The sequence below is a fragment of the Equus caballus genome, chromosome 9, assembly GCF_041296265.1.
Source record: "Equus caballus isolate H_3958 breed thoroughbred chromosome 9, TB-T2T, whole genome shotgun sequence".
In the NCBI taxonomy this organism is placed as follows: Eukaryota; Metazoa; Chordata; class Mammalia; order Perissodactyla; family Equidae; genus Equus; species Equus caballus.
The window spans coordinates 59,661,766-59,688,728 of record NC_091692.1 but is presented as its reverse complement, the minus strand read 5'-3'; the positions used below and the strand labels follow the sequence as shown (position 1 = coordinate 59,688,728).

The 26,963-nt window shown below is 41.0% G+C and overlaps 2 long non-coding RNA genes across 6 annotated transcripts in view; one reads left to right on the top strand and one right to left on the bottom strand.

The window, feature by feature from the left end:
- The window catches only part of LOC138915608 (uncharacterized), a 109,021-nt gene that overhangs the window by 20,870 nt on the left and 61,188 nt on the right, over positions 1–26,963 (top strand). The window contains exon 2 of the long non-coding RNA XR_011421643.1: positions 20,249–20,509. This is a non-coding gene — a long non-coding RNA (uncharacterized lncRNA). The remainder of the gene's footprint in view (positions 1–20,248; positions 20,510–26,963) is intronic.
- The window catches only part of LOC111774984 (uncharacterized), a 44,507-nt gene continuing 22,529 nt past the window's right edge, over positions 4,986–26,963 (bottom strand). For 3 of the 5 annotated variants that reach the window (XR_011421642.1, XR_011421640.1, XR_011421641.1), the window contains 2 exons: positions 20,694–20,866; positions 4,986–5,450 (listed from right to left, as the gene is read on the bottom strand). This is a non-coding gene — a long non-coding RNA (uncharacterized lncRNA). Of the gene's footprint in view, positions 5,451–20,693; positions 20,867–21,835; positions 21,886–26,963 lie in introns of all 5 variants that reach the window. The other 2 variants (XR_011421639.1, XR_002810384.2) reach the window with 1 other exon arrangement.

Sequence of the window (26,963 nt, the reverse complement as noted above, 5' to 3'; positions counted from 1 at the left end):
ATTTGGATGATGAATAGGGACTTTTAGTGTGGCAGATTTACTGGAACTGGCTGTGAAAATCATAATGAAAATGAACAAGCCAGAAAGAAAAATGTTACTCTCTTGTTCAAAACTCTTTCTGGATGGAGCTAGCTGTGCTGGAAATTGAACGGGAAAAGCCTGGAAGAAGGCCCGAGGGTCAGAAGGGTCAGACCCTGGCTGTTGGCAGGGAACGCATGGATGAGCGTGAGATTGCTGAGATGAAATGTTCAGGACAGAGCCTGGGATGGGTGCAGGCAGGGAGGAGTTGAAAGACACCAACTTCAGCACAGGAGGCACCTGATTCTTCCATGTGTGGGTTCCATCAGTGGAGACACTTGGGTTGCATGGCCTTGGGGGCCCAGAACCTCCTGCATCATTCTGGACTCCAGCAAAGGTGTCAAAGTCTCATGGGGCTGGGCCTCTTTTCCTCGCTGGAGTCCCATTCTGACCTCTCTTGCAAGTGACGGTCCTGTAACACAGGGCCATCACTCCCTCTCTCATGATCTCCCCTCTCACCTACTGCATTCTGAGTCCCTACAGTCAGACCTGGCATCCCTGATCCTGGACCTGAAGGAGGCTCAGGGCCATTTGGGTTGGAAAGCAGCTCCCTCTCCCTGGCAGATCTGATGGGTGGGCATCGGCTTTGACATTGAGAAGGATCCTGAGGTTGCATTTAGGCTCAGAGAGAAAGAAGGCCTAGATCAATCGGCAGCCGAAGGCAGAGTGGTGATACAACTTCAGAAAACATTTCCCGGCTGCTTTAGGCTGCAAATACCTCTCAAAGCAGTTGGCCATCTAACTTTTCCTCCCAGATTTTCAGGGCTAGCATTTCCATAGCCTCCTGTACCCATCCCTGCCTCTGGAAGCCACACCTACATTTCCTGCACCCCTATTCACTACTCATCTCACTTGATGATATTTTGTTTCTGATTTCTCTTTAAATAAGTTACTTCCTTGATATTTTTTTCATGGACCCTGATAATGAAACCCTTGAAAAGACCTTAGAGATCATCTACCCTCTTCTTTCATAAGTGAGGAAACTGAGGCCTACAGAAGGGAAAGAAGATTTGCCTGCCAGTCTCCCCACCAGCATCTCAACTAGAACTTGCAAAGGGGCCTCCTTGGGGCATGGTGCAAGTGTTCTTCCCCACTGCCAATATCCCCTTCCAGTCCCATTCCTTTGCAGCAGCCAGGCCATGCCGAAGATCATGCCAAAGAGTGTCAACCAGGAACGTGTCTCCTTTCTTAAAATACGTTGTGGATCAGCAGGCAGGCCCCTCAAGAGCCCAGTGATGCAGCTTGCTCGGAGCCCAGCACACAGTAACCCAGAAACATATGTGGTGAGCAATAACAGTCATAAATTTTATGAGATTATGTGTTCCTAATGTGAGATTTCAGGCTGATCTGTTTGTTGAGCTATGCCAAGCTTCAGCATGATTCAATCAAGTTGTGCTTAATCTTCCCTTATTTACTCTGGGTGAGAGTGAGTCACGGACTATGTCTCTATCCAGTCTGCTGAACTAATTTACCCCAAGGATTTTGATGGACTGGTGATTTGTTTTCTCTGAGTATCCATAGTTTATTTACTTATATCATTAGATGGGGTCTGGATTATGTACAGTGAATGTCTGTAGCCATGCTGAGGACCAAGACCTCTCTGGAGAATCCACTAGGGACAGAGAGCACCCTCGAGGTGGCTTCTTATTGGTCCCAGCCAAATCATACCAAATGTCTTGTCACCTGTACATTAACTCATGGGATTTAACTCTGCGATCCCTTTATCACAAAGAAAGGCATTTTGGCCAAATCCCTGCATCTCTGACCTCAGGCCATGTGGATCTGGAATGAAGGGAGAATATTGCCATCTCATCCAGAGATGTAAAAGCCTGTTAAATTTGCCCGAGGCTGGGAGTGACTCCAGCTGCCAAGCATCTCTATCTCCCAGTGTCCAATTTTTTGTAGCCTCTGGGGAGATGGGAACATGTGGATGGAATTTGGGGCCTGTGTCCTCAATGCCTTTTTCTCAGTGCTCTGAGGGGATGCCATGGCCCCTTGTATGGAGATCAGTGAGGACTGGTCTGTAGTCTGACAGTGATGGTTTTGAGACCTACTGGCTTCTACGAACCAGGAGAAATGGGAGGTTTGGGCCTTCCAGCTTGAGGCCATGGGGAAAAGAGTTTCCCTGGATTTCTACTTCGATCAGGGTGCCAAGTGTCTGGGTTTGTTGGGTCTGAGGGGGTTCTCAGAATGTGACACTTTCAGTGCTAACCTGGGGAAGTTCTGGCAAACTGGGACAAGCTGAGCACCCTAACTTTGGTGTCCCTTGACTTTGGCAAGTCAGGTCTTAAGATGTAGTCAGAGTTTTGATTGGGATGAGACGGTAACTCTTCTCTTTCCAAGCAGCTGCTGCAGAGCCTCAGGCTCTGGGAAGACAGATTCCCCATCCACCCTACCATTGTAAGAGTGACTAAAGTGTGGTCACACGTCCTGCCCCATTTCCTGGGTATATGATGCCCTTTCCCCTCTGCTGAGGGGTGGCAGCATATTTTCCTGCCGGTTGTGGGGCCCTGACAATCTTTTAGCCTACTATAAGAGAGAGAAAAGTGCACAATCAGCTTGGGGAGATAGATGAGCAGAAGCAGCTATCATTGGAAAGACAGTGTGATACTGCCAAGGGGCCAGATTCTGAGGCTAGATTCTTGAAACCCTGATGGTTTGAAGCAGTTTCAACTTGTTTCAAGGCGGCAGCAGGTTTTAGATTTATATCTTGGGGGGAAAATATGAGCTTTTTTTTTTTTTCTTTTTAGGGATAAAAACTCAGAACATTATGGTGAGCCCTTTGGTTATAAGAGTAACACCTAGATTCTATTGCACCCTGATTAAGAGTGTGGACTCTGGAGCCAGACTGCTGGGGTTAAGGTCCTAACTGCCAATTAATTTGACCTTGGGTAAGTAATATAACCTCTGTGGGCCTCGGTTTCCTAATCTGTAAAATTGGCACACTGATAGGCTGGCTGTGAGGATTAAATTAAGTAAAACACACAAAGAACTTAGAATAGGGCCTGGCACATAGTAATTACTCAAAAAATATTATCCATAGAACCAGAATGAAATGGCTGAGTCAAACATGTTCAATCTCTTTGTATGGCAGTGTACAGAGTTGTCTTGGTTGTCATCAGAGTTGCACACCAGTGGGAAGCTCTGCTCTAGGAACTGTGGTTGTTTCTTCCCTCTGCCAGCTATTCTCGCTGCATTTCACTGCATCCCTTGTTCTCTCTTTCTGCCTGGTCACTGTCTCCCAGTGGTGTGGACACGCTGCACTTCCTGCTTTGAGTGTTGGCCTAAGTTGAGGTTGTGGAGTTTGACAAAGTTTTACCAAAGGCCAGGGTTAGCAGAAGGTTCGTGTAGAAAAGATCACTGACCGCTGGCCAGCAGACAAGAAAATTCTGGGATCTCAGTGGCCAAGGCCCTTCAACACGGATCCCCTCCTAGTTGGTCTTCTGCCTATCATGCTGCAAGGCAAGCTCACCACCTCCCAGAGGATGCTTCCACCCCACCCTCTCACCCCAAGTCCAGACTCCCATAGCCTCCCCTAAGCTCCAGGGAACTCACATGCTCTCACCCTGTTCTCCCAGTCAACACAACAAGCATCTGCAGATACACAGCCTCTTTGGATGCTTCTTAGGGCCATATGTTTACTTTCAGCTCCTGTATTATTTTGCATATAGCACTAATTTTACTTAAAACATCTTGCCAAATTAATCCTGGGCAAATAAATTTAATAGCAAATGTTTTTGAAAGCTTACTTTGGGCATGAATGTTAGAATCTATGTCTTTACTAATACACTAATATTTTCTAAAAGGAATTACTTAGAGTCTCTAATTGAATATTTAGTGCCATGATGGTATAAACTCAACTTTTCCATCATGCATTTGACAATGTTTCAAATTTGTGTTTGGTAAATGTGTTTTTAATACACAATGTTTCACTGAAGCTGAAAAGCAGTTATATAGATCCTGGATGGTATAAAAAAAATTCAGCCATGTCAGAAGAGATTTTTACTGCACCATTCACTACCAGAATTAAAATATCCACAGTCAAGGGACAGAAAATGCCCTAGAATTATTTCTTAAAATTATCTGTTTCGGGGCTGGCCCCGTGGCCGAGTGGTCAGGTTCACGCGCTCCGCTGCAGGCGGCCCAGTGTTTCGTTGGTTCGAATCCTGGGCGCGGACATGGCACTGCTCATCAGACCACGCTGAGGCAGCGTCTCACATGCCACAACTAGAAGAACCCACAACGAAGAATACACAACTATGTACCGGGGGGCTTTGGGGAGAAAAAGGAAAAAAATAAAATCTTTAAAAAAAAAATTATCTGTTTCAATCTGTCGTGTTTTCTCTGCATATTTGCAGTATTATGATATCTGTGTTCCCACAAATTACTTTATTCTTGATTGTTTTTGTAAGTGGTCTGCTAATATTGTTTATAATCCTTCTCTAGTTGTGTCATTCACCGGAAAAAAATCCCAAAACATGTTTACATATAGAAACATTTGCATTTTTGGAATCTACAAGTCTAACAGAAATTGTTATCTATTCTGTATTCATCAGGGGTTGTGTCTCAAATACAACAACATCAAGATTTGTAGCCAAAATAATGAGTAATATTTAGCTCTTCTTACCTTATTCACACTGATTTTATTCATTACATCTGCTACAATTTTAATTATTTGGTTTTGTATTTCATTCCCTAAATAGGTGCAATATTATTTGGTGTCAATATTTATATCATGCATAAATGTTCTGCCATAATATTATCAAATTTTGCTCTGACTTCTGCCAAATGGATAAAATTCCCATCAGCATGTTATGCTCATAAAGTTTCTTGGATGCTCCTCTGAACGCTAGACCTTACGTGCCAAAAATTAAACCATGTATAATCTGCATTTGACAACAGCACAATTTTTTTCCTCATTTTTGTAATTTACTTTCAGTATTGATAGTTTTTTCTTTTAATCAGATTTTTTAAAATTTCAGCTTTTCAATAGTATTAGTCAGACTAGGTGAGGGAATGGTTTGGGAACAAGCCATATCAAGACATTGATGACTTGACACAACCAAAGTTGATTCCCCATGCATACAATACCCACTGCAGGTCTGGGTCACTTCTAGAGCAGCTGCCCTCCATGTTGTGACTCAGCAATCCAGGCAGACAGAGATGCCACCATCCTGTAGCTTTACCATCTGGGACATGCTGCCTCCTCAGTCAGTGTGCAGGAGAGAATGGTGGAGGCCTTTAGACCCACAATCAAATGCATCAGCTCAGAAATAACAGGATCACCGCTGTTCACCACCCATTGGTCAGACCTAGTCACATGGCCTCTCAGGACTACAAGGGGAGCAGAGATGTGTAATCCTCATGCTTGCCTGGAAGGAGAAGAGAACAAATACGAGTAAGATCAGACTTCTCTGCCATAATAACTTAATATTTCTTGTTGTGCACTTTATGTTATTCATGTTTGCAAAGAATATGTGATAAATGCTGCCAGTCTTTACACCCATTTCTCATTTTTCCTGCTTAACTATCCCCAAAGAATTGGCCATCTAGACAAAAATACAGAATCATCTGAGGAAGAATAAAGTCACCATGATCTAGTGATTTTTTTCCCACTATTTGGAAGAATTTATGTGTAATAAGTTCATGAAAACTTCCTTTTTTTAATGTCTTTTGGGAAGTTAAAATTTCTTATTTGAGGTTAAAAGAAAAAGTTCAACAAATGTATCCTTGTATGTAATATTCAAATTATGTGGTCTCTGTGGCTCCAACCACATCTACTCTGTAAACCCTCCAGCACCTTCATATTTCTCGGAGTCCCTGAAGACAGTTTTAAGAGTATGTCTCTAGCTGATCCCGTAGGATTCTGTTTATTCCATTCCCTTCCTGCTCTAGCTCCTCCTGTTACTACTGAGTGTGGAAACAGCAGTAATATCTTCAAAGACATAACCTCATACTGCATCTAACCATCATACTCATTCTTTCTAGTCTCTTTCTGTTGGCTGACTGGTATCACTAAAACCTTGTGCTCCTAATAACCCAAGAAATGGTACAGAAATAGATGTTTTAGTATGTAGCCTCTGCATTAGTTAGCTAGTACTATGTAACAAACTGCTCCAAAATTCAGAGGCCTAAAACAATAAGCATTTATTTTGCTCATGATTCCATAGGTTGACAATTTAGCTGGAATTAAATGGGCAATGCTTCTGGTCTTGGCTGGGCTTCCTCTTGCATCTATGGCCAGCTGTGGGTCAACTTTGCTGATCTTGACTGGGCTCTTTCACATGTCTGAGGCTTCAGTTGGGATAACTGGGTTAACTCTGGTCCACACATGGTCTCTTATCCTCCAGTGGGCTAGCTCAGGCTTTTTCACGTGGATGAGTCGAGAGTCCCATAAGAAAGAGAAGAAGTGTGTAAGATCTCTTAAGGCCTGGGGTCATAACTGCCACATGTCTCTTACACTGAATTCTATTGGCCAAAGAAAGTTACAAGATCAACCCAGAATCAAGGAGATTGGAAATAGACTCCACCTCTTAATGTGAGGAGCTACAAAGTCACATTGCGAAGTGTATGGATACAGGGAGGAGTAAAGGGCTGCTGCCGTATTTGTGACACTCCAAAGCCTCCTCTTGGAATGGATGTGAGAGCCCATGAGTACCTCTCTCCTTCCTTGCCATGTGTTTATTGGTGTCATTTCCCCAGGACTGCAAAAGGCAAATAAATCACTCTTGGGTGGACTCCCCCTCTGAGGGAGATGGCTGCAATCTTTGCTCCTTGAGTTTGATTAAGGGAGTGAGGAAGGATAGAAGAGAGGCTAACCCAGGGGCTGGGTCTATGCTGGCATTGCTGTGATCAAGGCTCATTTTGCCCCTTCTTTTGAACTGAAAACGGAAGCCCCAGGATGTAGATGAATAATAGGAAAGAGCCACAACGATCATTCTTCACATATGCCAGCTGAGGTCAGTTTCTGTGCTTCACCTCTCAGTGACAATCCAGGAGGAAATACTTGGCTTCATGGACAGAAGTAGGAGTAGAGAGCCCACAAGGTCTACCTTGCTCAGGAGATGAGTCCCTATTCTAAGTTAGATTGGAAGAGGTAGAAACTTTTATTATGCTCCCTCAAGTGACATCAAGCCTCTAGCATCTCTGGGGTTCCCTGGATCCTAAGGAGATAGATAAACCAATTATGGGGCAGTCTGAGAACAGAAGGCTTGATGGGAATTCTTAGGCTTGGAGTTCCTGGAGCATGGGGTCCCAAAAGACATCTGAAACTCTCTAGTGTGGTTTCCAAGCTGTTGTTAGCCTTGGTACAACATTCAACAGGAGACAAAAATGTCAAACAGTTCATCTCTGGCTGAGAAGGAGGGGTGTCCAAAGGATCCTCAAGCCAGCCTGTCTTGGCTGGGCACCAGCTTTCTCTTCTGCAGAGGAGGCCTGTGTTACCTTTTCTTCCTCACTCACATGGGGTGTTTTTTAGGATGAAATATGGAAACAGGTGTGATAGCAACTTTGGAAATATGAAGCATTCCATGAATACGTTATTTTTTTATTTGTTTGTTCATTTATGCTGACTACTTCCAAACTTGAGAATGTGAGGAGGCTCATAAGATTAATAAGGCTAAAATAAATCCCCAAACTACTATCACAGAACTGCAAGAAAAAGTTAAGTAATAAAAGGCATGGGAAAGAGTAAAATTATATCCAAAAACCAGACTGAGAAAGGTTTCTTCTACTGAACATAAAATTTAGCTCTTGGGGATAACAGGATAGACAGATAGATATAGAGATCTCTAACGTTTACTGAGCACCTCCTGTGTGCCAAACACTGCAATTTGCTTATGTGAGCCAAATCATTTTTTTCTGAGCTTTTCAGTAACCAGGATAAAAGAAAGGAATTAACAGTCTAATAAAAGAAATCTGCATAAGTCCATCACCAACTTTTTCTGACCTTGAGATCTGAGATGGGTCATTATATGAGGCACATCAAAGAACATACTGAAGAATATCCTCTAAAACAGTGCGTTGTGTTCAGGTTCCAGGTAAGATGGAATGAGCACACTCTACCCTCACTCTCCCAGGGAAATGCAGCTATAAAACCTGAAGAAAATTCATGGGATGATATTTGAGGACTCTGAAAAGCAAATAGTAGTAGGCAGATTGGGGAAGAAGACCAGAATTTAAAGTACCATTAGAACTTGCAGTGGGTTTACCACTTTTCCCCTCCATTACTCTCAAAGCTTAGACTTAAAGGTGAATGCAGTTGTGGGAGGTGTACAGCAGAATGCAGTAACCAAAGCCCCAGATTTCTGACAAGGGAACTGAAAAGGGGAACCCCAGGGAGTTGGAAAGTACCAGAGAGATAGTGGAGAAAGTGACCACATAAAAGTGTTTATGAACTGAAGGGCTCACCCCTGAGCTACACATGTGTGGATATGATCCTAAACAGCAGACCAAACACTAACAGATAGACCACTGCCAAGGTTCCAGACTAGCCAGTAGAGGGTGTGTATATGGACAGACTTGAATATCACTGAGAAGCCTTTGAAAACTGAACTAACATTGGAATCACAGCCCATAGAAATCAGCGTGAAACTTAACACCTGAATGTAGTCAGGTTCATTGCCTGCTGTAATAGAAATAGCAACTTTCTTCATAGGATTTAAACAGGACTCAAAGTTTCATAACATAGTAATCAAAATTTCCAGGATACCATTCAAAATTACTTGACACATAAAGAACCAGGAAAATATCAACCTGCATGGGAAAAGACAACCAATAGATGCCAATACTTAGATGACAAAGATGTTGGAATTATCTGACAAAGACTTTAGAGCAGCTATTACAAGAATGATCCAAAAGTAATGCCAAATTCTCTCTCTTTTTTTGGGTCTTGCTATAGGGATTTTATCTTATTTTTCTGTTTAGTAATACTTTTTAATTTAAAAAACTATTGGCATCAACTTAAAAAATGAAGGTGTATATTTAATGAAAAATTAGGTACTGAATTTCCATTTCTCAAGAACGTTGATGGTGAACATGTAATTTACAGAAACTTGTTGTTGACATGGAGGCTGTGTTGATATCATTGACTGCATGAAACCAGAAGACATATCTGTTAAAGACATCAGCCTTGTGCTGGTTATCGGTTTGTTGCCTCTCAGCTCCAGATTTGCCCATTTTGCCTGCTCTGTGTTAATGGGTATGAGCCTTGTAAATATTTTCCTTTCATCAGCAGGAAAGTTTAGAATTGAAAAATTTAATAATCATAATAATAACGGAAATAAAAACTCACTGCATGGGCTCAATAGCAGAATGGAAGTGACAGAGGAAAGAGTTAGTGAACTTAAAGATAGGTCAAAAGAAATTATCTAACCTGAACAACAGAGGGAAAAAAGTGTTGGAAAAGTGAATAGAGACTTAGAAACCTGTCAGACAATTCCAAAAGGTCTAACATTTATGTCATCAGAGTCCCAGAAGGAGAGGAGAAAGGATGCTGAAAAAAATACTCAAATAAATAATGTCTGAAAACTTCCAAAATTTTGTAAAAGACATGAACCTACAGCTTCAAGAAGCTAAAGCTAAGTGAATCTAAATAGGATAAACCCCCAAAAATCTATGCCCAGCCACTTCATAATCAACCACTGAAAACTAAAGACAAAGAGAAAATCTTGAAAACATCCAGAGAAAAACAACACATTACTTACAGTGGAACAAGAATTCAAATGACTGAAGAGTTCTTTCAGAAAACTTGTAGATGAGGAGGAAGCGGGACAACATTTTTGAAGTGCTGGAAGAAGAGAAATGTCATTCCAGAATGCTAGAGCCAGCGAAAAGACATGTCAGGACTAAAAGCGAAATAAAGACATTCTCAGAAGAAGAAAAATGAAGAGAATTTGTTGCCGATGGACTTGCTCAAAAATAATTGCTAACGAAGTTCTCCAGATAGATGAAAAACGATACTAGCTGGAAACTCAGAACATCAAAAGTGAAAGGAGAAGAAATGGACAACTTCCTAGACTCCTACAACCTCCCCAAACTGAATCAGGAAGAAATGGAGAATCTGAATAGGCCAATCACAAGTAAGGAAATAGAAACGGTAATCAAAAACCTCCCCCAAAATAAGAGTCCAGGACCAGATGGCTTCTCTGGAGAATTCTACCAAACATTCAAAGAAGACTTAATACCTATTCTTCTCAAACTATTCCAGAAAATTGAGGAAGATGGAGTACTCCCTAACACATTCTATGAAGCCAACATCACTCTGATCCCCAAACCTGACAAGGACAACACAAAGAAGGAGAACTACAGGCCGATATCACTGATGAACATAGATGCAAAAATCCTCAACAAAATTTTGGCAAACCGAATACAGCAATACATCAAAAAGATTATACACCATGATCAAGTGGGATTTATACCAGGGACACAGGGATGGTTCAACATCCACAAGTCAATCAATGTGATACACTACATCAACAAAATGAAAAACAAAAACCACATGATCATCTCAATAGATGCAGAGAAAGCATTCAACAAGATCCAACACCCATTTATGATAAAAACCCTCAATAAAATGGGTATAGAAGGAAAGTACCTCAACATAATAAAGGCCATCCATATATGACAGACCCACAGCCAACATCATACTCAATGGACAAAAACTGAAAGCCATCCCTCTGAGGACACGAACAAGACAAGGGTGCCCACTTTCACCACTCCTATTCAACATAGTACTGGAGGTGTTGGCCAGAGCAATTTGGCAGGAAAAAGAAACAAAAGGAATCCAAATAGGTAATGAAGAAGTAAAACTCTCGCTGTTTGCAGACGACATGATCTTATATATAGAAAACCCCAAAGAATCCATAGAAAAACTATTAGAAATAATCAACAACTACAGCAAAGTAGCAGGGTATAAAATCAACATACATAAATCAGTAGCATTTCTATACACTAACAATGAACTAACAGAAAAAGAACTCAAGAACTCAATCCCATTCACAATCGCAACGAAAAGAATAAAATACCTTGGGATAAACTTAACCAAGGAAGTGAAGGATCTATACAATGAAAACTATAAGACTTTCTTGAAAGAAATTGACGACGACATAAAGAGATGGAAAGACATTCCATGCACATGGATTGGAAGAATAAACATAGTTAAAATGTCCATACTACTTAAAGCAATCTACAGATTCAATGCTATCCCAATCAGAATCCCAAGAACATTCTTCACAGAAATTGAACAAAGAATCCTAAAATTCATATGGGGCAACAAAAGACCACGAATTGCTAAAGCAATCCTGAGCAAGAAAAACAAAGCCGGCGGAATCACAATCCCCGATTTCAAAACATACCACAAAGCTACAGTGATCAAAACAGCATGGTACTAGTAAAAAAACAGGTCCACAGATCAATGGAACAGAATTGAAAGCCCAGAGATAAAACCACACATCTATGGACAGCTAATCTTCGACAAAGGAACAGAGGGCCTACAATGGAGAAAAGAAAGTCTCTTCAACAAATGGTGCTGGGAAAACTGGACAGCCACATGCAAAAGATTGAAAATTGACCAGTCTTTTTCACCACACACCAAAATAAACTCAAAATGGATCAAAGACCTAAAGATTAGGCCTGAAACAATAAGTCTTCTAGAAGACAATATAGGCAGTACACTCTTTGACATCAGTTTCAAAAGAATCTTTTCGGACACTATAACTCCTCAGTTGAGGGAAACAATAGAAAGAATAAACAAATGGGACTTCATCAGATTAAAGAGCTTCTTCAAGGCAAGGGAAAACAGGATTGAAACAAAAAAAACTGCTCACTAATTGGGAAAAAATATTTACAAGCCACTTATCCAACAAAGGGTTAATCTCCATAATATACAAAGAACTCACACGGCTTAACAACAAAAAAACAAACAACCCGATCAAAAAATGGGCAGAGGACAGGAGCAGACATTTCTCAAAAGAAGATATAAATATGGCCAATAGACACATGAGAAGATGTTCATCATCGCTAATCATCAGGGAAATGCAAATCAAAACTACACTAAGATATCACCTTACACCCGTTAGACTGGCAAAAACATCCAAAACCAAGAGCGACAAATGTTGGAGAGGTTGTGGAGAAAAAGGAACCCTCATACACTGTTGGTGGGAATGCAAACTGGTACAGCCACTATGGAAAACAGTATGGAGATTTCTCAAAAAGTTAAAAATAGAAATATCCTATGACCCAGCCATCCCATTACTGGATATCTATCCTAAGAACCTGAAATCAGAAATCCCAAGAGTCCCTTGCACCCCTATGTTCATTGCAGCATTATTTACAATAGCCAAGACATGGAACCAACCTACATGCCCAGAAACTGATGATTGGATAAAGAAGATATGGTATACATACACAATGGAATACTACTCAGCCATAAAAAAAGACAAAATTGGCCCATTCACAGCAACGTGGATGGACCTCGAGGGTATTATGTTAAGCGAAATAAGCCAGTCAGAGAAAGACGAACTCTATATGACTCCACTCATAGGTGGAAGTTAATATATTGACAAGGAGATCTGATCGGTGGTTACCAGGGAAAAGGGGGGGTGGGGGGAGGGCACAGAGGGGGAAGTGGTGTACCCACAACATGACTAACAATAATGTACAACTGAAATCTCACAAGGTTGTAATCTATCATAACATTAATATTAAAAAAAAAATCTAAAAAAAAAAAAGTGAAAGGAGAGTAACAGAAATGGTAAATGAGTGGAAAGAATTTTATTGAAAATGCAAAGGTGCTCCAATTATGACTAGTTCTTTTATCAGCTGTGAGGGTACTCCAAGGGCATATGTTAAACTGCAGTTCTAAAGATCAATGCTGGGGAGAAAGTGGGGGTCATGAAGAATGTAAGATCATGTCACTCCTCTGCTTAGTGATGTCCTGTCTCACTCAAAATAAGTGCCAGTCCTTATTCTAATACACAAGGCCCTGTGAGAGCTGGCCCCTCATTACCTCTTTGATGTCTTTTCCTCTCTCATGCTCTTCTGCAGACAAACTGGCTCTCTTGTTCCCACCTCAGAGTCGTTGCATTTGTTAGATATCTTTTTCCCCAGATGGCTGCATGGTTGGCTCTTTCCATCTCCTTCAGGTCTTCACTCAAATGTCACCTTCTCATTGAGAACTTCCCCAACCATTCTATTCAAAACTGAAAACTCTTCTTATCCTAGCACTTTCTATCCTCATTTCCTACTTTGTTTTTCTCCATAGCACTTATCAACGTTATCATACTCTGTATTTACTTATTTGTTTATTTATTGTCTGTCATGTCCAACTTCATGAAGACAGGGATTTCTTCTTTTTGTTTACTGCTTTATGCCTAGAAGAGTGGATGGCGCATAGTAGGTAGATTCAATGTCTAGTTCTCTTTGACTTAACGAAAGTCAGAGACTTGCAGATTTACAATCCATAGGAATGGGTAGTTAAATATCTTAGTAAACTAGAAAAGCCTTTCTCTCAAGTGGCTCACATAGTGGACATATTATTGACTCATAGTGTAGACACCTCATGGTTTATCTGTCCAGCTCCTCTCCTTTCTTCTGGTGGCATTTGGCACATTTTAGGGAGCAATTGTTCCTCTCACTATCTTTAACATATAGTCCCAATAGGAGTTCCATCTCACTCCCTGGCTGTGGGGGTTGGTCTAGGGGTGGGCATTAAACCAAGCCAGACCAATCAGAGTCCTTCCCTAGGACTCTTGAATTGGAACTAAGCAGAGAGCTATGGAGTAGGAAGATTTCCACAGGTGTGCTCCCTGTCACCTGGAAAGGACTATCTGCCGTAGTAGAGAATGGGATAACAATGAGTCCTGCAAATCTAGTCCCTGGTAGCAGTCATCCTTCAGGGCTAGCACTACCCATGTTCTTCCTGTAATTTGACTATGTGAGACAGTTAATTTATTTTTACTTATGCTACATTGATTGGGTTTCTGTCACTGTAAAAAGAGATCTGAATAATATGGTGTATTTGAATCTTCAACTAACATCATCAGCAGCAAATACATGCTTGTATGTAAACATTGTATCAAGATCTGTGGCGAAGGGCAGAATGTATAAATGAGACAGAGTCCCTATTGTCAAGAGTCCTTCAGTCTACTTGGGAAGACAGTTATACCTAGAGATGTCATTTCAAAGTGCCAAGTGAGCATTACAGATAATATGAACCATGTGAAGAAGAGGAAAGAATCACAGTGGGCTGAAGTGGTTAGGAAAGATTTCATGGAGAATGTGAAACTTGGTCTGGGGATAGAAGGAAGGGTGAAATACTCATAAGCAGAAAAGAGAGGAGAATACTTTGGGTAGGGGGAAATTATATGAACAAAGGAAAAGAATCAGATATGCTTGAAGGAATCATGTAGGGGTGTCATGGGAGATGTGGATCTAAGCTATTGGGTTCTAACTTATTTTTGGAGGAATATTTCATAAGTGGTGGTGTGTGCTTCTAAATGCATCACATCAGGAAGCATGCAATGCTTGGTCATCTCTCTTTTTGTCATCTTAAGATTGACCATTGGGTTCAGGTATTATCAGCCTGATTCATTCATTATGAAGTTCTCCATCAGTTTTTCACCCAGAAGCCTTAGCAGCTGTTGATATAGAGATAGTATATTGGGATAGCAACCATTGATATTGCCTAGTCCCGTTATAACATTGGGAGCTAACTAACAGTGATATTCTGATTCTGTAATTCCTTCTTCATTTATAGAATTCTTCTATAAAGACGTTTCCCACATCAACTATTTGACTACCTGAAAAGGTAGAATAAATTTTTAATTCTTTTTCTTTATTTATGTTTTCAAAATAACGAATTAGTTTCCTAGTATATTCCAAAGGTGACCAATTAGTTTCTTACTACTACAAACTCATGGATTTTAGTATTTTTGATATGTTTTACTCCATTGTGTTTACTATTCATTTTGATGCTCAGATTGTCCCATCTTTTGTCAATGGGAGCTTCTTCAAGTTGGCTCCTGAGTCCTTTTTGTACAATCTTTGTATCTTTAGTATCTTCCTTGCTTTCCAGGCTCTTTGTGTACATTTCCTGCTCCAGACCTGAAATCAGCCATTTCACAAAGAGCTCAGATTCCTTTGAGTGGGAAATGGTATTTAGAGACAACAACCTGGGCCCTAGGGCTGCTCATTATTTCTAGGTAGGTCATTGTCTCTAGGTCTTTCAGCAGACAGAGAAGGGAAATAAGTATTCTTTTCTTTTAAAGAGAAAATATATCCTGGACTCATGCTGAGATTTCCAATTCAAATTTAAAACTACATGGTTTTTACTTAACTTCTTTAATTTTATATTTGTATCTCTCTTCTCTTATTCTGAAAATCTTTACTCCTAAAGTGAATTACTTATTTGCTTTATCCTATTACATATATATTTCAGAATAACAGTAGAAACATTATTAATATAATTACTGAAAAACAGTTTAATATTTCTATTCAGTGTTTTTTTTTAATCCTTAGGCTGTATCTCACTAAGGTTGCATAATCAAATCACTGTGTTTTAAAGTCATTTGAAATAATTCTTGCCTATGTGATTAAGCCACCAAATTGATACATAGGCTTAATTGTTTTATTTACTTTCAATTTTTAAGCATTGTAGTTTTAATTTGATTCATTTTGTTTTATAATTATGTAAAGCATTTCCATTGCTCCAAGGCAAAAATCCGTAAAACCAGGTACATTTGGAGAAGTCTTGCTTTCATTCTTGTCTACTCCATTTTATTTCCTCTCTCATCTATAAGTAACCATTATTAGTTTTTGTTACCTTGCATTTAAAAAATATATAAGCAATGTGAATATATAATCAAATAATCTCCCCTTTCTCAGTAACCTACTATACATGGTATTTTGCACTTTTTTTTTTCCATTTAATAATATGTTCTGAAGATCACCCCACAGCAGTATGTAGAAGTATTTCCATTACTTTTTATAGCTGCATGGTAATCTATTGTGTGTTTTAATAGTAATAAACTCCATAATTTACTTAACCAGTCCCTTATTATAGGCATTTGAGTTACTTCCAATTCTTTGCTATTATAAATAGTGCTGCAATTAATAGCCTTATGTACACATCCCTTCATATTTTCACCAATGTTTCTTTGGTATAGATTCTTACAAGTGGCATAGCTGTTCAAAGGGCAAATACAAACGTAATTTTGCTTGATATTGCCAAATTCCCTTCCATAGGAGTTGTACCATTTTGCATTTCCAGTTGCAATGTATTAAGTGCTTGCTTCCCCACAGCCTCTCTAACAGAGTATGTTGTCAGACTTTTGGATTTTTGCTTGATAAATGGCATCTCGGTGCAATGTTATCATACATCTTTTTTATTACATTCCATTTAAGGTTTTTAATCCACTAACAGAGCTCCTGGCTCACTGTAGCCATTCAATAATTACTCTTTGAATCCACAAAAGTATGAAGTGGTATTTTAGGAAAATTAATCTAGCTGCAGAATACAGAATAGTTTGGAATACGGAGAGAACAGAGGCAAAGAGCACTTATGAATTTCAGGACACAAGGTCGAGTCATAAGAAATACAACTGTATTTTTCTACAATTCCCATATTATGTTTCCTCTTCTCTGAGGGTAGGGATGTAAATTTAATTTTGCCCCATTTCCTCCCTCCCCGCAAGATTGCGTATGAATTCTAGGGTCTTGGGGCAGGGCTACAATGATGGGCAGGGGGCTCTGGGAAGGGGAGTCAGGTGGGTGGTGGTCATTTGTCCACCCCGGCACCTGCTGAGATGCTCCTCCTCCTGGCAGGCCTGCAGTCATGGAGCCAAGGAGGTAGCAGCTGTGTATGGCCTCCTTTGCTTTCATCCAGAGGGCCTTTTTTCGGTTAGCCCTTAGCTCTTTCTTTCCTCTCTTGGGAACCTAAGGAAATCTAGCTGTCATCCCACACCTCCTGGGGGCCACAGGAGACTCTGGGAAGACAGGTGAGTTCATGTCTTCCAGATACCCTATGTAGCCATTTCTACTCCTCAGCGCTTGGGCTGTGCTGGGCTCCTTCCTGGAAAATGAGACATTTCCTCTGTTCTGAAATGGCCCCCAAATCTATCTAGGGCTCAGCCTGGGTGTAGGAGGAAAGCTCAGGGTTTCTTCTCAGAAACCCACCAGTCTGCTCCTTTCCATATCTTCCCCAATGCCAGCATAGGAAATATTTATGTTCTGGGGAAAGAAGGGACGGAGCCCCTGGTCCTCAAACCTGATTGCTGGCTTTGAATTTCAAATCGAACTTGACTGTTTTGCTAATCTTTAACCACTCTGTCTTGAAGCAATTGATGGATGCCTCACAGTCTAGTTTGAATGTAGGAGGGCCACAGGAAAAAAAATAAGGAATGGGGGGAACCTCAGTTAATATCTCCAAATATGATCCCAGTTACCTCAGTTAAAAGCATACAGCAGTGGCCAGGTATGACGTGATGAGAGGTGGAATGAAACATTGGCTGAGGGTTTGGGGCTGACTGATGAAGGAGGGAAAGAGAAAAGATTCAAGAATGAGGCTGGGATTGGGAGCTGCCCAAGCAGAAGAATGATGGTGCAAGTGACTGAAATGAGGCCAGCTGGAGGGTGGGCATGCTGATTCTGGGAGAAAGATAGTGAACTTGGCTTTGGGCATGGGTGAGGTGTAGAGGTGACAGTCGAATCTGTGAGAGGGGCTGAGAGCCCTTTCTGGAAGATGAGACAGAGAGAGAGCTGCTGAGGTTCCAGGGCTGTCTTGGGATGCTTCCACAGGTAAGAGATAGGGAGAGGAAGAGGACCGCTCAGAGGAGCCAAGTCTTTGCAGGGCCAAGCACCGCAGAAACATGTCCTTCCTTCCAGGACATGGTCTCATTCTGGATACTCAGGAGGAGGATTCATTGCAGAGCATCTGATGAACATACCATCTCACTGGTCGTATGCTGCCCGAGCAGGTGACACCAAAGCCATGTCATTTAAAGTTATGCATTCTTAAGAATATTTGAGATTGTACTTTTTTTTCACCCTAAGATACAGCTGTCCTCAAAAGTAGGGCTAGTTTATTTTCCATTTAATGTAACAAACATTCACTGTACACTGAATATGCATGGAGCACAGTGTGGTGCAATTATATGGAACAGAAGTTGCAAACTGCTAGGTCATGAGCAATATCTGACTCAACGACTTCTATTGTTTAGGCTACATAATTTGTTTGTTTTGCTTTTATTTTTAACTAGTTGCCCAAATTTAAAAATCAGGACATTTCACCTAAAAATATGGATTTCAAACTTTTTTTTTAAAAAGATTGTCACCTGACTGCCTGGTGGCGCAGCAGTTAAGTGTGCATTTTCCGCTTTGGCGACCTGGGGATCGCCGATTCGGATCCCAGGTGCGGACATGGCACAGCTTGGCAAGTCATGCTGTAGTAGGTGTCCCACATATAAAGTAGGGGAAGACGGGCATGGATGTTAGCTCAGGGCCAGTCTTCCTCAGCAAAAAGAGGAGGATTGGCAGCAGATGTTAGCTCAGGGCTAATCTTCCTCAAAAAAAAAAAAAGCTATAAATAAAAAGATTATTAAAAAAATTAAAATAAAATAAAGATTGGCACCTGAGCTAACCATTGTTGCCAATCTTCCTTTTTCTTTTTCTGCTTTTTCGCACCAAATCCCCACAGTACATAGTTGTATATTTTAGTTGTGGGTCCTTCTAGTTGTGGCATATGGGATGCTGCCTCAGCATGGCCTGATGAGCAGTGCCATGTCTGCGCCCAGAATCTGAACCGGCAAACCCCTGAGCCGCCAAAATGGAGCACGCGAACTTAACCACTCAGCCACAGGGCCAGCTCATCAAACTCTTTTTGAAAAATTCAGTTGGCCGCAGTGGGCCTGCATTTCCACATGGCAAAATCAGCTAAAGAGGTGGAATGCCTTCTCCCTCAGACAGACATGCACCTCCCAGCTTACAGTAAATCCTACCTGCTCCTCGTCTCTCATTTACTCCTCCAGTCTGACCCCTGTCGTCCAAGGTGTCTGAAACCCCTGGCTTGCTGATTCAGTGCGCTGGCTTTGGTAATAAACAGACACAGGCTTAACTCTTGGGGCCACTTACCAGTGACCTTGGGAAAGTTACTTTACTCCCTGAAGCCTCAGTCTCTCCCTCTGTAGAATGGTAATGATAATAGTGCCTACTGCCCAGAGTGAGGAGCAAATAAGATAATGCTTAGCAAGTGCTTAGCAAGTGGCAGCTATTACTATTAAAGAAGGGTGAGACAAACTGCGTGCTGACCAGATTCTGCCCCTCTAAGGCAAGTAAGGGCACAAGCAATTGTGCTCCAAGGGAATGTGCCCTGAGGGAGGAGAGTGTCTGTGCAAGGGAGATTAGGAGCAGGCAGAGTCCCTCAGGCTGTGGGATGGGGAGGGCGCCCTGGGTGAGGAGCGGGCCTTCGGGCCTGGATTTCTTTGTTTTCTGTGGGCGGCAGGCAGCCCAGCTGGGGCCTGCATGGACTTTGAAACCCCGCCACGCAGGATGGAGCCCAAGCCCTGGGAAGGCTGGCCCCAACCCCGCCGGCCGCCTCTCTGCTGCGATTCCAGGAACCCGGCCCTATCAGTTGGGCCCAGTTTCAGGACTCAAGTTTCTTGCCATTTCCCCTCAGTCATGTGGCCGCTGGAGTGGACAAAGTGGGCGGGAGAGTGATTAGCTGTCAGGCTGCCTTCCAGGCAGGGGGAGTGGGAATGTGTCTCGGAGGGGAGAATGGTTAGAATATGGATGGAGAATGTGGGAGCCCTGAGCGAACTGCGCAGACCTCACCTCAGTGAGCAGCCTGGGCAGGTCTCTCCGGCCAGAGCGCTAAAAAGCAGCCTCCCCTCAGGTCCCCCACCCAGCCCCCTCTCCCTCCCATCATAGAAACACAGACCACTCCCCAGAAGGCTTGCTTCTGGGCTGGGGGAGGCAGCCTGAACACAGAGGCTTTTTTCTCCCACTATCCTGAGCCTTGGAACGTCTTGTCTAACCACCCCTGCCTGCTGGAAGCCTGGGCTGGGAATGAAGTGTGCCTTTTAAACAAAATGCTATGTACGCTGCGATAATTTAGAACACTGCTCATCACCAAACGTCAAAATCGTGTGCATTTATTTGGAACATCTTTCTTCTACAGAACTCCAAGAACGGGCATATTGAGCACCATGTTCATTTTCCAGTCCTGCTTCTGAGGCAAGGAGAAGTAGGTCTGCTGCTGACAGGTCAAGAGGCACAGAAAGGTCAAGCATGCTGCTCAGAACCGCACAGTCACCGTTGGGAACCCATCTAAACCCAGATCTCTGACCCCGGTCTGCACTCAGTTCACCAAGTTCACACCTCCCAGCTCTCCACCTTTACTTTTTTGAAAAGAATGGAGATCCTTCTCCTTTACAGTGAGGTAAGTGAAGCGCTCACTTGGGCAGAAAATTTAAGGGACGGGGGCAAAAAATTCAACACTGAAGAGAAAAAATATTTTAATGCAATATATTTTTAAAATAAAAATTAATGCAAAAATCCATGATGTGTAAAACATCAAACTTTTAAATAAAGGCAAGATCTGACCTTGCACTTTCATGACTCACCTCATTCACCTCCGCTGATCCCAGCCCTGCCGAAGTGCACCGTCCCCAGGGCCCACGTGGAATGCAGGATCATGGGCTTTGGCGCCAAACAGACAAAGTGTCCATTCTGCTGCTTACCAACTGGGTGACGTTAGGTTAAGTGACTGAAACTCTTTGAGCCTCCATATCTTCATCTGTGAAGTGGGGGCAATTAGGGTTCTTTAGAGAAACAGAACCAATAGCAGATGGATAGATATATATATACACATACATATATGTATATATATTTTTATATATAAATTTCACATATATAAATATACATGTATAAAATACATATGTAAAGAGATTTATTATAAAGAATTGGCTTATGTGGTATAGAAGCTGAGAAGTCCAGACCCAGGAGAGCCAATGGTGTAAGTTCTGGTCTGAGTCCAAGTCTGAAGGCAGGAGAAGACCAATGTCCCAGCTCAAAGACACTTCAGCAGAGAGAGAATTCTTTCTTACTAGCCTTTTATTCTATTCAGGCCTTCAACACATTAGATGAGGCCCACCCACACTGGGGAGGGCAGTCTGCTTCACTCAGTGTACCAATTCAAATGCTAATCTCATTCAGAAACATCCTCACAGACACACCCAGAAATGTTTAACCAAATATTTGGGCAGCCCACAGCCCAATCAAGTTGACATAAAATGTACCATCACAAATACCTACTTCAAAAATTTTTGTGCGGGTTAAATGCGAGACAGTGGACAAAATGCCCAGCACAGAGCTTGGCATGCAGGAGGTGTTCACTAAATACTCGTTCTCACCCCCATGGTTTCCCACCAGATTCTTTCTCCTTAGGCTACAGGAAACATTGTGAACTGGAAATAATATGCTTTAACACCTAGCCCAAGTGCCTGCACATGTCAGATGAGCTATGTATGTTTGTTGAATACGCAGATTGAGTATGGAAAGGAAATTGATCCAGAGCTATTAATGATGTGATCAGTGAAGCAGATCTACAGATGGGATTGGAAGATCTACAGATGGGATCCTCCTCTGGCAAGAGCCTAGAGGCTGGAAATGCAGCTCTCAGGGCCCTTGAGGAAGAAATGTGGGCCAAAAAAGATAGTAAAATTAAAATACACACAACAGTCTGAGGGAAGTATTTGTGACTTACATGATAGACAGAAGATTGATTTCCTTGTTATATGTTGTGCTTTTATAAATCTACAAAAAAAGATAAAGAATATCCAATGGGAAAATGAACAACAGACAGAGACAGGTAACTCAGAATAAAGAAATGCAAAGGATGAAGATTCTCATAAAAGTGTGCTCAACTTTACCAATAATCAAAAGAATGCAAATTTTTCATGTACCAAACTATGACTTTTTAAAAAAATTACAATTCCTCATACTAGTAAGAGTCTAAGGAAACAGGCAGTCTCACACATTGCTGAAAGGAGAGTAAATAGATACAATTTTTCTGGAGGTCAGCTTTGAATAAAAAGCTCTAAAAATGTGCACTTTTTGACTCAGTAATGACATTCCTTGAAATGACATCTATCCTAAGGTAATAATAGAAGATGTGAGCAAAAATGTTAGCAGGAATTCTTTAGCAGGAAATTGAAAACAACCTGAGTGTCCAACAATAGGGGATTATTATTTTTTTAAGTATATAGAAAGATAGGTAGATGACATCAAAGTTTTAATGGTGGTTATCACTGAGTAAAGATAAAAAGTAAGATTAAAAGTTGCATTTTCTGCTTTTTGCTTTTCTGTATATTTCAAATTTTCTACAATGAACATGTGTTACATTTTATAATAATTTTGTTTTAAGAATGAAAGAACTTGAGGGTCTGATTATCTTGGGGAGTAGGGGACTATCGTGTGGGTGACCCTGCACCTGTGACCTTTGGAGCTGTTGTGTCCAGTTCTCCAGTCCCAAGATACTTAAAGGAGGAATGAGGGTGGAGGCAGGTTCCCAGCTGCACCATAGGTCATTGTTAACCAAGGTGGCCAGAGCAGCGGGGGAGGAATTCACGAGGCCTGGTGCAGGTTTCTGCAGCATTTTGTCTACATGAAGTAATATTAGTAAAGAATAAGGTTTTCAAGTAGAATGATTGCATTATCTAATACTCCAGGGGCTTAGAATAAGCCTGCTAATAACTGTTTTAAGCTAATTATTCTCTAACAGTTAAATAGTTGTTATGTATCTTAGTGGCTGCATTCAGGGAACTTATGCAAACAGATCAGTCCATTGTTGGGGGAATACCAAATGAACTTTTGAGTTTAACATATTTTCATGAAGCCTATTTTTCCTTGTAGGAGCGTTTTAGCAGATGAGAGTCCAGAACTTTCTAATCATTCTGGAGGCCCCTCAGATGTTAACCTCTGAGCTACTTGGCTTATCCAAACTATGCTTCCCCCATGCACCTACCTGAGCAAGGTGAGGAGCAGATAAGCTAAGGCCAACACCCAGTGAACTCACAGATCTGGGCCCAGTGATGCCTCCAGAAGGCACAGCTTAGAGCCTCCTGGGACCCTGGTTATGCCTCCACTTTCTCCTCCCATCTACACCACCTCAAAACACCACAGGGTTCTCAGTGGGGTTTTCATGCCAATCTCTGAGTTTTGAGAGGATTGCAAAAGGCTCATTGGGTCAAGGAGGCCAAAACCCACCTGGTGGAGAGAAGAACTGTCTTTAGCAAGTAGGAAAGATGTCTGCAGGTGAAACTCAACAGTGGGACATTCCCAAAAGGTCTAACATTTATGTCATGAAAGTCCCAGAAGGAAAGGAGAAAGAGTACAGCCCTGAAAAATATGTGAAGACATGATAGCTGAAAACTTCTTAAATTAGATAAAAAAATAAACCTACAAATTCAAGAAGTCAAGCAAATCCTAAACAGGATAAACCTAAAGAAATCCATACACAAACACTTTGTAATCAAACTGCTAAAAACTAAAGATAAAAAAATCTTGAAAACAGCCAGAGAAAAATGATGTATTACTCATACAGAAACAATAATTTGAATGACTGCAGATTTTGCATAAGAAATTGTAGAGGGCAAGAGGAATTCTCACAACATTTTAAAAATGCTGAAAGAAAAGAAAAGTCAACCCCGAATTCTGTATTCAGCAAAAAATATTCTTCAGAAATGTGGGGAAAATAAAGGCATTCATAGGTGAAGAAAAACTAAGAATTCATTGCTGGCAAACATGCTCTAAAATAACTGTTAAAGGAAGCTCTTTGGACAGACAGGAAATGATACAAGATGGAAATTTTAAATATCAAGAATGAAGAAAGAACAGAAATGGTAAATATCTAGGTAAGTATAAAATACTAGTCTTCTCTTGTGTTCTTTAAAATATATATGACAGTTGAAAGGAAAAAATTATAATATGGTCTGATGGAGTTTTCAATATATGTGGTTGTAATACTAAGATAAAATAACTCTAAGATAAAAAGGAGAGAGTAAAAGGACTCATAAGGTGTTAAGATTTCTACATACCAAATGAAATGGCAAAATTTCAATTCTAACTAGACTGTAAAAATTTAAGTATGTGCTTTGCAATCCCTACAGAAACCATTAAAACAATTATACAAAGAGATATAGTCAAAACCAAATAGATAAATTAAAATGGAAAACTAAAAAAGGTTCAAATAAATCAAAAGAAGGTAGAAAGAAGAAATAGACAAATAAAAAAAGAGGGACTAGCAAACTGAATTCAGCAGCACATTAAAAGGATTATCCACCATGACCAAGCAGGATTTATTCCTGGAATGAAAGGGTGGTTCAATATATGAAGAGTAATCAATGTAATACACTACATTAACAGAATGAACGCAAAAAACCACATGATCATTTCAGTTGATGCAGAAAAAGCACTTGACAAAATTTAACACACATTCATGATAAAAACATTCAACAAACTAGGGATAGAAGGAAACTACCTCAACATAATAAATGCCATATATGAAAAACCCATAGCTATTCTTCTAAGATCAAGAAAAATGCAAGAATGCCTGCTTTCACCACTTCTATTCAATGTAGTTTTGGAAGTTCTAGCCAGAACAATTAGGCAAGAAAAAGAAATAAAAGACATCTAATTTGGAAAGGAAGAAGTAAAATGATCTCTGCTTGCAGATGATATGATCTTATATGTAGAAAACTAAAGATTTCACCAAAAAAAATTGTTAGAAATAATAGTGAATTCAGCAAAATAGCAGGATAGAAAGTCAACACATGAAAATCAATTGAATCTTTATATGCTAACAATGAACAATATGAAAAGGAAGTTAAAAAATCAATTTCATTTATAAGAGCATCAAAAAGAATAAAGTACTGATAAAGTTAGAAAAGGATATTGGGAGAGGAGGTGGAGCAAAATGGCAGGGTGAGCTGACCCAGGACTCTCTCCCCTCCAAAGTACAACAAAGGACTGAAAAAAAAAAAACAAACCTGAATTTCAGCTAATGAACCTAATGCCAGGACTCAGAGACCTACAGTATCAAAAGACAGAAGACGGAGCCCCTACTGCCCACCTCGGAGGAGCTGGAACGGGGTAAGAGAGAACATCGCTCCATCCCCTAGAAACCGGGATCGCCACGCGGGTCTGGGAAGGAGCGGGGGAGGGGCCGCACGACCAGGGGATCGTCTAGGACTCCCGGTACAGTGGAAACCCGCTGACGGGGGGAAAGCTTCCATGGGCGGGGACCCCATAAACGCAGGGCCCTGGGAGACCAGAGAACAGAATTGATCGAATCCAGATCGGTGAGTGAGAGAAACTGCCCCCGCCCCCGCCCCGGCAAAGTGCACTGGGTGCCGCCATCTTGCCCGAAGGCGGAGAGCTCAGAACACGCGGCTCTTGACCCCCATCTAGTGGCGACAGGCTGTAACTGCAACTGAATTCTCCCACCATGTGAAAAAACTGCTCCTCTACCATCCAGCAATTTATAAAAGCCCCAGACCAGAAGGAAAACAATAAAAACACAGAATTAAGTCCTGAGGACTTGGAATTAGGTAAACTAAATGAAAATGAGTTCAGAGCAGCTATACTCCAAAAACTCAATGAGGTAGAGAGAAAGATAGAGAAACAAGCCGAGTTCTGGAGTTACTTCACAAAAGAGATTGAAATTATAAAGAAGAATCAAACAGAATTACTAGAGATGAAAAACACAATGGACCAGAAAAAACAGAATACGGATTCCCTGAATGCCCGGGTAGACTCCATAGAAGAGCAAACTAGCATAATCGAAGATAGACAGGCTGAATGGCTCCAGACAGAGGAAGAAAAAGAACTAAGGATTAAAAGGAATGAGGAAAGTATTAGAGAGAGCAGATTCAATGAGGAGAAAGAATTTAAGGATCATAGGAATTCCCAAGAACATAGAAAAGGAAAATGGAGCAGAATGTGTGCTTAATAAAATTATAGAAGAGAACTTCCCAAATCTAGGGATTGAGGGAGAAATGTGTGCAGAGGAACCTTCCAGATCTCCTAGATTTGTCAATGTAAAAAGACCTACTGCAAGGCATAAAGTAGTACAAACGGCAAAAAGGAATGACAAAGAAAGAATACTCAGGGCTGCAAGACAAAAGAGAATTACCTACAAAGGAGCCCCTATCAGACTTTTAGTGGATTTCTCTGCAGAAACCCTACAAGCTAGGAGAGAATGGAGTGACATATTCAAAGCTTTAAAAGATAAAAATCTTCAGCCAAGAATACTCTATCCAGCAAGAATATCCTTCAGATATGAGGGAGAAATTAAATCTTTTCCAGACAAACAAAAGTTAAGGGGATTTGTAACCAAAAGTCCTCCACTACAAGAAATCCTCAAGAAGGTTCTCATACCTGAAAAAAGAAAAAAGGGAGAAAGGGGTCACAAACCACAGAGTAGGGAGACAGATAGATAGAACCAGAATAGGATAGCAAATATTCAACTATAGCATTAGGATAAAGGTAAGGAAACTACCAAAGCAAAGATGATCTTATCACTCTAACTACAAACTCATAACACAAGTTGGAACAAGAAGTGAAAATAATAATTTAAGAGGGGAAGAGCAAAGAGACTAAATTAGTCTAGGCCAAGTAAGTAAGAGACCACCAGAGAATAGACTATATTATACACAAGATTCTAAATACAAACTTCAGGGTAGACACTAAACTAAACAACAGAACAGAGACACAAAACATAAATAAGCAAAAATCTAAGAAACCCACCATAAGAAATTGCAGTATCAAATGGGTAGGATAAAGCACACAGGAAGAGAAAAGCAGGAAAGCCAGATAATGAGCAACAGATTGAC